Below are 8,590 nucleotides of genomic sequence, written 5' to 3'. Positions count from 1 at the left end.
AAAGAAAAGAAAAGAAAAGAAAAGAAAAGAAAAGAAAAGAAAAGAAAAGAAAAGAAAAGAAAAGAAAAGAAAAGAAAAGAAAAGAAAAGAAAAGAAAAGAAAAGAAAAGAAAAGAAAAGAAAAGAAAAGAAAAGAAAAGAAAAGAAAAGAAAAGAAAAGAAAAGAAAAGAAAAGAAAAGAAAAGAAAAGAAAAGAAAAGAAAAGAAAAGAAAAGAAAAGAAAAGAAAAGAAAAGAAAAGAAAAGAAAAGAAAAGAAAAGAAAAGAAAAGAAAAGAAAAGAAAAGAAAAGAAAAGAAAAGAAAAGAAAAGAAAAGAAAAGAAAAGAAAAGAAAAGAAAAGAAAAGAAAAGAAAAGAAAAGAAAAGAAAAGAAAAGAAAAGAAAAGAAAAGAAAAGAAAAGAAAAGAAAAGAAAAGAAAAGAAAAGAAAAGAAAAGAAAAGAAAAGAAAAGAAAAGAAAAGAAAAGAAAAGAAAAGAAAAGAAAAGAAAAGAAAAGAAAAGAAAAGAAAAGAAAAGAAAAGAAAAGAAAAGAAAAGAAAAGAAAAGAAAAGAAAAGAAAAGAAAAGAAAAGAAAAGAAAAGAAAAGAAAAGAAAAGAAAAGAAAAGAAAAGAAAAGAAAAGAAAAGAAAAGAAAAGAAAAGAAAAGAAAAGAAAAGAAAAGAAAAGAAAAGAAAAGAAAAGAAAAGAAAAGAAAAGAAAAGAAAAGAAAAGAAAAGAAAAGAAAAGAAAAGAAAAGAAAAGAAAAGAAAAGAAAAGAAAAGAAAAGAAAAGAAAAGAAAAGAAAAGAAAAGAAAAGAAAAGAAAAGAAAAGAAAAGAAAAGAAAAGAAAAGAAAAGAAAAGAAAAGAAAAGAAAAGAAAAGAAAAGAAAAGAAAAGAAAAGAAAAGAAAAGAAAAGAAAAGAAAAGAAAAGAAAAGAAAAGAAAAGAAAAGAAAAGAAAAGAAAAGAAAAGAAAAGAAAAGAAAAGAAAAGAAAAGAAAAGAAAAGAAAAGAAAAGAAAAGAAAAGAAAAGAAAAGAAAAGAAAAGAAAAGAAAAGAAAAGAAAAGAAAAGAAAAGAAAAGAAAAGAAAAGAAAAGAAAAGAAAAGAAAAGAAGCAGTTTTACAAAATGTATAAAATATGCAATTTCACACCAGAAATTTTGCATAGACTGTTACAAATACATAATGAAATCACTGTGAAATGAAACACAAAAGTTTTATTTATCCTTTCTTAGATGTGCCTGTAATTCTGACCAAAGTCTTTGCTCTGTTTGTTTGCCAATGCTTACTGTATTCACAAGGAATAAGGTAAACACACTTTGCTGCATTCACGTAGACATGTTTTGAAAGTCTAAGCACTTCATCCTGACAAGCCCAGACAAGCAATATCAGAAAAAAATAGACCACAGAAATCCCAAGATTTGAGCATTTATAAATAACAATGAAGAAGATCAAAGTAAGAACAGCAGGGAGTGACACTTGATGCTGCAGAGCTAAAGTACAAAGGGAGATACCCAACGCCTTCCCTCTCCATACCAGAATTGCCACCGCCACATGTAGCCTAAGGTGTAGGGAAGAGCCAGGGGTTTTTCAGATCAGAGCGGTTCAACTAGACTGCTTCCAGTTTTTATTTTTAACATTTAGTTTCATATGTGTTTTTAACATCACCGGGGGAAACAGAGTGAATTCTGCATTTTGGACAAGCGATACCAGCGAGCAGCGCCTGACTGGAGCAGGCGGAGCTGCGGTGTTCCCCTGCCAGGCACAGGCAGAACCCCTGTGGAGAAAGAGATAAGTGAGGAGCTCTTGCACCAGCCCATAAGAAACTCCAGGGAGAGGAGCTATTCCTCCTCGGAAAGCAGGAGCCTCTCCCGGGCAGCCAGGACCCTTTGCCGAGGAGGATCTGACACCCAACCCTCCTGGGTTTCACCATACAGACCAGCTCTTCCTCCCAGAAGGCAGCCCCACAGAGGAAGCAAGGCCCTCACCCCTGTCCAGGCTTACCCAACAGCTCTGAGGTCAGAGTGGTCCCTGAGAATCACTTTCTATTTCTGCCCAAGGGCCAAATTTCTTGTACTACATATTTTACAAACATCGTCTGGAATCCAGGTCAGCCCACTGAGGTGGCATGTAGACTCCTGATTTTCTTTTTCTGAGAAAAAAAATGGTTCACTTTAAGAGGAAGGATTGGAAAACATCTTGGCCAAGATTATTTTTAGGAGTTGGAGGACTTTCCTGTAAAGTAGCAAATCTGGGTTCATAATCCCTTTAGATAGGGAAGGCATATGATTCAACATCTCCCACATCCTGGTTGAGTAATCTAAGCAAAAAGCACCAGATCACTGGATTTGCCATCTCAAGGAAAAATCTAGTTGGACCTAGACCAGTTGAATCCTCTGGTGATGGATTAAAGACCTTATATCCAGCCTGGCCCCTGGAATACTTTTTCTTCAGTAAGAGCAGTGTGGGAAGAGTGAAGATTACAGATCCAGCACAACCTATTAATCCTATTACATTGTGCTGGCAGGTAATTAGAAAGGGCTCCCACTATAGTATCTAGGTTCCCTTCCACAAATTCAGTTTAGAAGAATAAAGGAGCTTGCTAGAACTCAGCCAGAAAGGAAGACAGACCTAAACCCCCCGATGTGTTTGCATAGTGATACTGAGATTTCTCAACAAGACTCTAAGGCCAAATGTGTGACCGAAGTGGCAAACTCCACAGCAGCTCCACTGTGTCACTACGGGATCCTTGAGCTAGAAAGCTCTCATAAAACTGCACAACAGTTATTGCAGGTGCATAGTGCGTTTTGGTTTTCTAGTTACCCATGTCCTAAGAAAAATTTCCAACAGACATAGACTGCTAATGAAATGTTATCTCCCAAAAGTAACATACTGAAGCCTTGCATCTGATTCTGGTGATGGAGTTACATAGTATTTTACCAGTGGCCCTGTTAAGAAGTACTGCCACATTATAGCATATGTAAAAGACAGCCCTCCAGCTAGACAGTCTACACGTTTATACTCAGATGGGATATAAATTACATCTCCCCACATTCAGCTATATTTCCCTATTCTAAGTTCTGATGTAAGAAATAAAGCTCTCCGAAGCAGAAGTACTCTCTCTTGCGTCATTTCACATACAGTGGCAAAAATAACCTCTGATACCACCCAACTTCTGTCCTCAGTGCAGAAAGAAACTGCTGCTATCCAGGAAAAAAATATGAAAGTGTTGTGAAGTGACTTGGGTTATGAATTGGCAATGTCACAGGAAGGCAATCACCAGAAAAAGCAGAACAAGGATGCAGGGCTAAATGTCGAACTGAGAAAAACAATAGCCTGATAAAGAGATTATGGGCATCAAAATATTAAGCATGAATGAGGGTAAACACATTTCCATTTACAGATGTCTCATTGAGCAACACATCAAACTTTTATGTAAGAGAGAAATAGATCCTATGGTTACTGAACTGAACTAGACTTGGTATGCATTCATGAGTGTGCTTACTTTACGGATAAACATTGACACCCCTTTGGTTTCCTTTGGCATTGACCAAGCTCCTCAGAGACAGAACTTGCCTTTTGAATACTTTGTAAAACACAATCTATGCCTAATAATGTAGTATGTTAAAAATAACAAACAATAAAGATAACAAATACTTACACCATACAGTACCTCCTATACACTCAGGCTCCTCACTGTATTCTCTTTTCAGTTTCATCATCATCCCCAGTGACTGAAAAACCTCACTCTTCTCCTCTGTCATACAACTTTTTTGAATTTTCATCTTCATGCTTAGAAAAGAGCTCAAAAGGAATCAAGAAATTCCTTAAACACAAGTGGAATTTAGAGCCAATTTATTTTTAAAAGGGAACGGAAATTTTCTATAGAAGCACAGCCCAACAATAATTTAAAATGCAATACTCATAAAAGGGGCTCTTTGCCAAAACAGCGTGTTGCTATAGCAGACGATGGTCACAAACAAGCCAAATAACAGTGTGTGGGTATCATACTTGTGAAAGACAAAAGGCCACCAGGCTATTTCTAACTTGGCCAGCTCTCTGCTCTGGTGCCTCATGCAGTCCTCCAAAGAGCCATCACCCACCACACCAGGCACACGGCGCCATGGTGGAGACAAAGCAAGAGCTACCTTCCTGCCATGAGAAGAGTTTGTAGAGTCACTTCTTGATGCTGTTTATCAGTGCAGCCACAGCAACAAAGCACTCCTAGTGCAAACCTAGGTTCACTGGAAAGTGTTACAATATTCCCATTTGGGAGTTAAGATGACTGCAAACATTTTGATTTGAGGGAGATGTGTCTAGCTAAAGTGACTGGTGGCATTCAGATATTCCCCAAGCACAGTTATTTGCAGGACCTCTTTCACCTAGGACTACATACCTGCCATTCTGGAAGTTGACTAGAGAAGACCATGGCATTATTTCTCTTCTCAAGATTAAGCAGATAAAACTGCAGATCAGAACATAATTTAAAGCTAACTAAGAATTTTTCCTCTAAACCTCTGATTTAGCTTAAGGCATGGAAATTCATTGTATTTGCAAAAAAAAAAAAAAAAAAAAAAAAAAAAAAAGTATATTACTACATATCCTAGTCTCATTTAAAGATGATGCAAATCTGCCTTTAGGGAAAAATGAGCAATCCCCAGAGCTTTTCACCAAAAAAATCCCCAAACAACTCTGCAGATCCCTGGCAAACAGCCAACAGAGAACCAAAGAACTTGCAAAGCTGCAAAAGCAAAGGGCCGTTAGACAAGTGCACCAGTGCTCTTTGGTGACGTGTCATTTCTCAAAGCAATGTTTACTTATGAGAAACATGAACACAGGATATTAATGACCTGTTCAACCTGTTCACTTCAAACACAGCACAGGGCAGGTTGTTTTAACACTCATACATTCAAGCTCTTAGCGGAGCCAGTGGTGACCATTTATTTGAAAATGCACGGGCAAAAAAAAAAAGTTCCATTTTTTGAAGCTTAACATTTTTGATGGAGACTATTGAAGATGATACTACTAATGCTTTGTACCACGAAAACTCCAGAAAATGTAGAGGAGAGGCATGTAAACATTTACAGACCCGGTAATGTCAGTGAATGTTCAATATAAAGATCCTTAAAAGAAATGAGCTCTAGAATGGGTGAAGTGTTCATATCTTGATGGACTACAAGGAACTCATCTCCACAAGATCCATAGGAACTCAAGATCCCTCATTCCAAGCTTGGAGGGCTTCAACCAAAAATATGTCAGGGGAACTGGACATCAAGCTTTCCACCTAATTCAAGACATTTGGAAGTTATTTGTTTAGTCATTGTCATGACTACCACTTGAACAGTCTACCAACAAGTGGCATTTTCTTCCACACACAACAAACTAACACTTCTACAGAAGAACACACATTTTTAGTTGTATTTCTTCTCTTATTATCAACAGTACAATCTGAAGTCATAATCTCCAAATAAACATTAATGGTTTGTATTACTACTGTAGAACAGTTGAGATTATTAGAAAGAAAAAAAAGTCAAACCAAACACACAGATAAATCAGAATGGAACATACTGCAGCCCTAGTAATTCTCCTACTTTATTAAAAGACCTTATTTTTTTCTATCTAGGAATGCCATTTATACAGCCTTTTAGTTGACTCAGAGCATTCAGCAAGCAAGGTCTCCTGCTGCTGCCAGTAGCAGTGGGTTTGACCGCAGCCCATGGTGGAGCTCCTTGCAGACATGTGCCTGATAGCTGAGAGAAGACAGGTGCTTTGACCATAACAGCTCTGCAGTCGGTTGAATTCTTCAGTGGCAGTAGCATTTCCACGCTGGTATCACCCACCTCTCCTGAAAACAGCCTCCTGTCTGCAAATCTCCCAGGTTATCAGGAGCAAAAGGGACACGGGCTTGCTCCTGGGCAGAGCAATTCCAGAAGAAACAACCTGCTCTGGAACAGGTCTGTGAGTTGCCATACTGATCCTAGAAAACAGTTTGACACATGAGATGATCCTGGATTAGCTCCCTGTCTGTAAACTCACCCTTGACTGTAACTGGGAGTAATTTTCATGTGTGGACAGTCTGAGAGGAGACATTTTTTACAACATTCAGAACTGACCCCTCTGCTCCCACAGAAATGTACAGTAATAATGCTCATTGCTCAGGCAGAAGAAAAGGCTGGATAAACACTGAGAATTTCTGAAATCTCACCTTAGGAAGGTATGTCAGGATGCAGCCATCTGCTTTACAGTATAAATGACAAGAAAAATAGAACCTGTACAGTGAAATGGAAAATGACAGCAATGAAAGGATACGAGAACAGTGATCTGCAGCATTACAAAGATGCCATGCACAGAAGAAATTCCTGTTTCTAGAAATTATACCTTAGAGTCTCAGCAATGCTACTTAGACATTTTAAAGTACCAACAGGCAAATCTCCTGACCTGTAGCTAACTCATGAGCAAGTGCTGTTTGTTCAGAGCTTACTATATTTTGAACAACGTGGCTCCTGACGAATCAGTGTAACTCAGTGTAGTACAGCACAGGTTAATGATCCCCCTTTAAGCTCTCCCCAAACTTTAACCATTGTTATAGATAGATCAGCCCAAAGTATCTCTTTTATGTGAAGTACCAATTTAAAAAGTGGTTTTCCACATGAAACTGTTCAGAGTAATAGAAGTATTTTAATGCTATTGTGTAAACTCCAGTTTCTCCTTCCCTTAAACGCTATGCTTTGTCCTAGATTATCAAACTGAATTTCTATGACATTAATGAGCAACTTCCACAGGAGCATGTAAGTATACTTTGTACCTCTGAAAAGTCACACTGACAATCATGTAAGAGAGTAAACAAAACCACTAAATGCAAAAGGAGACAATAATAACTGAAGGCTGAGAGACTTCTAGATGAGGAACGACAGTTGAAATTTGCTTTTATTTCACTCTGAAGCTGTAATTACACACCAGCAAGACTGATTCCCATGTAATAAGGATCAGCACAAAATGGTTGTCTGGAAATTGCTAAGGAACAGACTTTTTCATGTCACAAGGAGAAAAGGACAACTCATGAAATAAGGTTACCAAATTAAAAAATACAGAGCTACAAACATGACTAACTTAGAGAATGCCTCCTGAAAAGATAGGAAGGAAATGTAGCCTCCTACCAAGTTTTGGTGATTTTAGGAACAATCAGTATTTTCACTTGGATTAGGTAAAGGAAAAGTTTGACTGTCTGCAGGGAAGAGTCTGTGAGCTGCCTGGCAGTGGAAGGAAACCCCTCTCTGAGACAGGTATGTTCATGCGCTATCATAAATGGAAAGTGAGAGAGGCAGGGGTTCCCATCCCTACTGTATCTGCCCCTGATGGTTATCAGAAGACAAAGAAGGGGCTTGTCAGGACCGTTGTGCTCATCTGGTCTGGCTGTTTTAATACTTTGGCACCTTGCAATCAGGTCTTTTAATTTGATACTAGTCAAGCATACAGATAGTGGTATGCTTTATCGTTATGCCTAACACCACAGACCTGGCAAGCAAGAGCTAACGTTACAGAAAATTATTGCAATGGCTCCCCTCCTCTGCGCTCAGGGCACCGGGCAGAGACAGATTGCTGCTGTTGAAAATTGCTCTCTCACACTTGTGTTTCAGTGCTAGTATTTCTCCACTGGGCAAAATTACTGCAGCTGCCTTTCCGCTTCTGGCAGAACAGGATGTTAAAAAACTAGAAGTACCCTGCTTCTTTTCCTGAAGCTCTCTATCTAGGCTCTTCTTAGAAAATGAAACAGCAGTACCTCTTTTTCTGAGAGGGAAAGGCCAAATGAGGAAACCCAAGTTCAGTCACAGTATCCTCTCTCTCTCTGTTACGTCTCCTATGCTCCGTGTTCTGTTCTCCCCACTCTGTACCTTCCTGTTAGCATCTCCCGAAGCAAAATCAGGTCTTTCTCTGGTATTCCTTACGTGCGAAAATGACACTGATTTCACTAAAAGGAAAAATAAATAAATAAACAAACAAACAAATAAATAAATAAATAAAGTCATTTTTGCCAAATTCCGTTCAGGACGTTTCAAAAGTTCAATGTCAGCATGCTTTGAAGGGTTTGACTCAGTGCACACTCTACATGATAGAGCCAAATGGGCACGCTTGCCCTGGGTGAAGGGTCCCTCCGTGAAAGGCTGAAATTCCCACCACACCTCGCAGGTAGGCAGAAAGAGATAAGGCAGCAGATAAGAGAATTGCGTGGCATTTCCTGGGCCACCCTCCCCTTGGAGCTGTAGAAGCTGCCTGTGGTCCCACTCCCCCTGCATTTGAAGTGTAGGAATGTGATGTATTTCATCCTACCCATGCGGGGCTCACGGAGAGAGAGGCAACTTACACCCTAGATACACCCAGCACCTAAACACACGTGTTTAGTTTCACATACATAAACGATAAAAATACCTAAATTATGGGGAAAAGCATATCTAATACAAAATGTGTAGGACCAATTGATATACTAAAATATATAAAGTAGGTAAGTATGGAGGTACTATGTATACATGTACGATTTCAGACTTTCTGTGCTGGGGGGGGCGGCTCCAGCTCTGACCCTGACCCCGGTCCCGGTGGCCCAGGTGAGCCGGAGGC

General features: G+C 38.8%; 1 long non-coding RNA gene across 1 annotated transcript in view; it reads right to left on the bottom strand.

Moving 5' to 3' along the window:
- Positions 1-7,931: 7,931 nt before the first annotated feature.
- Positions 7,932-8,590, bottom strand: part of LOC113476315 — a 14,858-nt gene continuing 14,199 nt past the window's right edge. Inside the window, exon 3 of the long non-coding RNA XR_003397709.1 lies at positions 7,932-7,946. This is a non-coding gene — a long non-coding RNA (uncharacterized LOC113476315). The remainder of the gene's footprint in view (positions 7,947-8,590) is intronic.

The sequence above is a fragment of the Athene cunicularia genome (assembly GCF_003259725.1).
Source record: "Athene cunicularia isolate RWA chromosome 2 unlocalized genomic scaffold, athCun1 chr2_part1, whole genome shotgun sequence".
Classification (NCBI taxonomy): Eukaryota; Metazoa; Chordata; class Aves; order Strigiformes; family Strigidae; genus Athene; species Athene cunicularia.
Note: the sequence above shows the minus strand (reverse complement) of the source record. Positions and strands in the feature narration are given on the sequence as shown.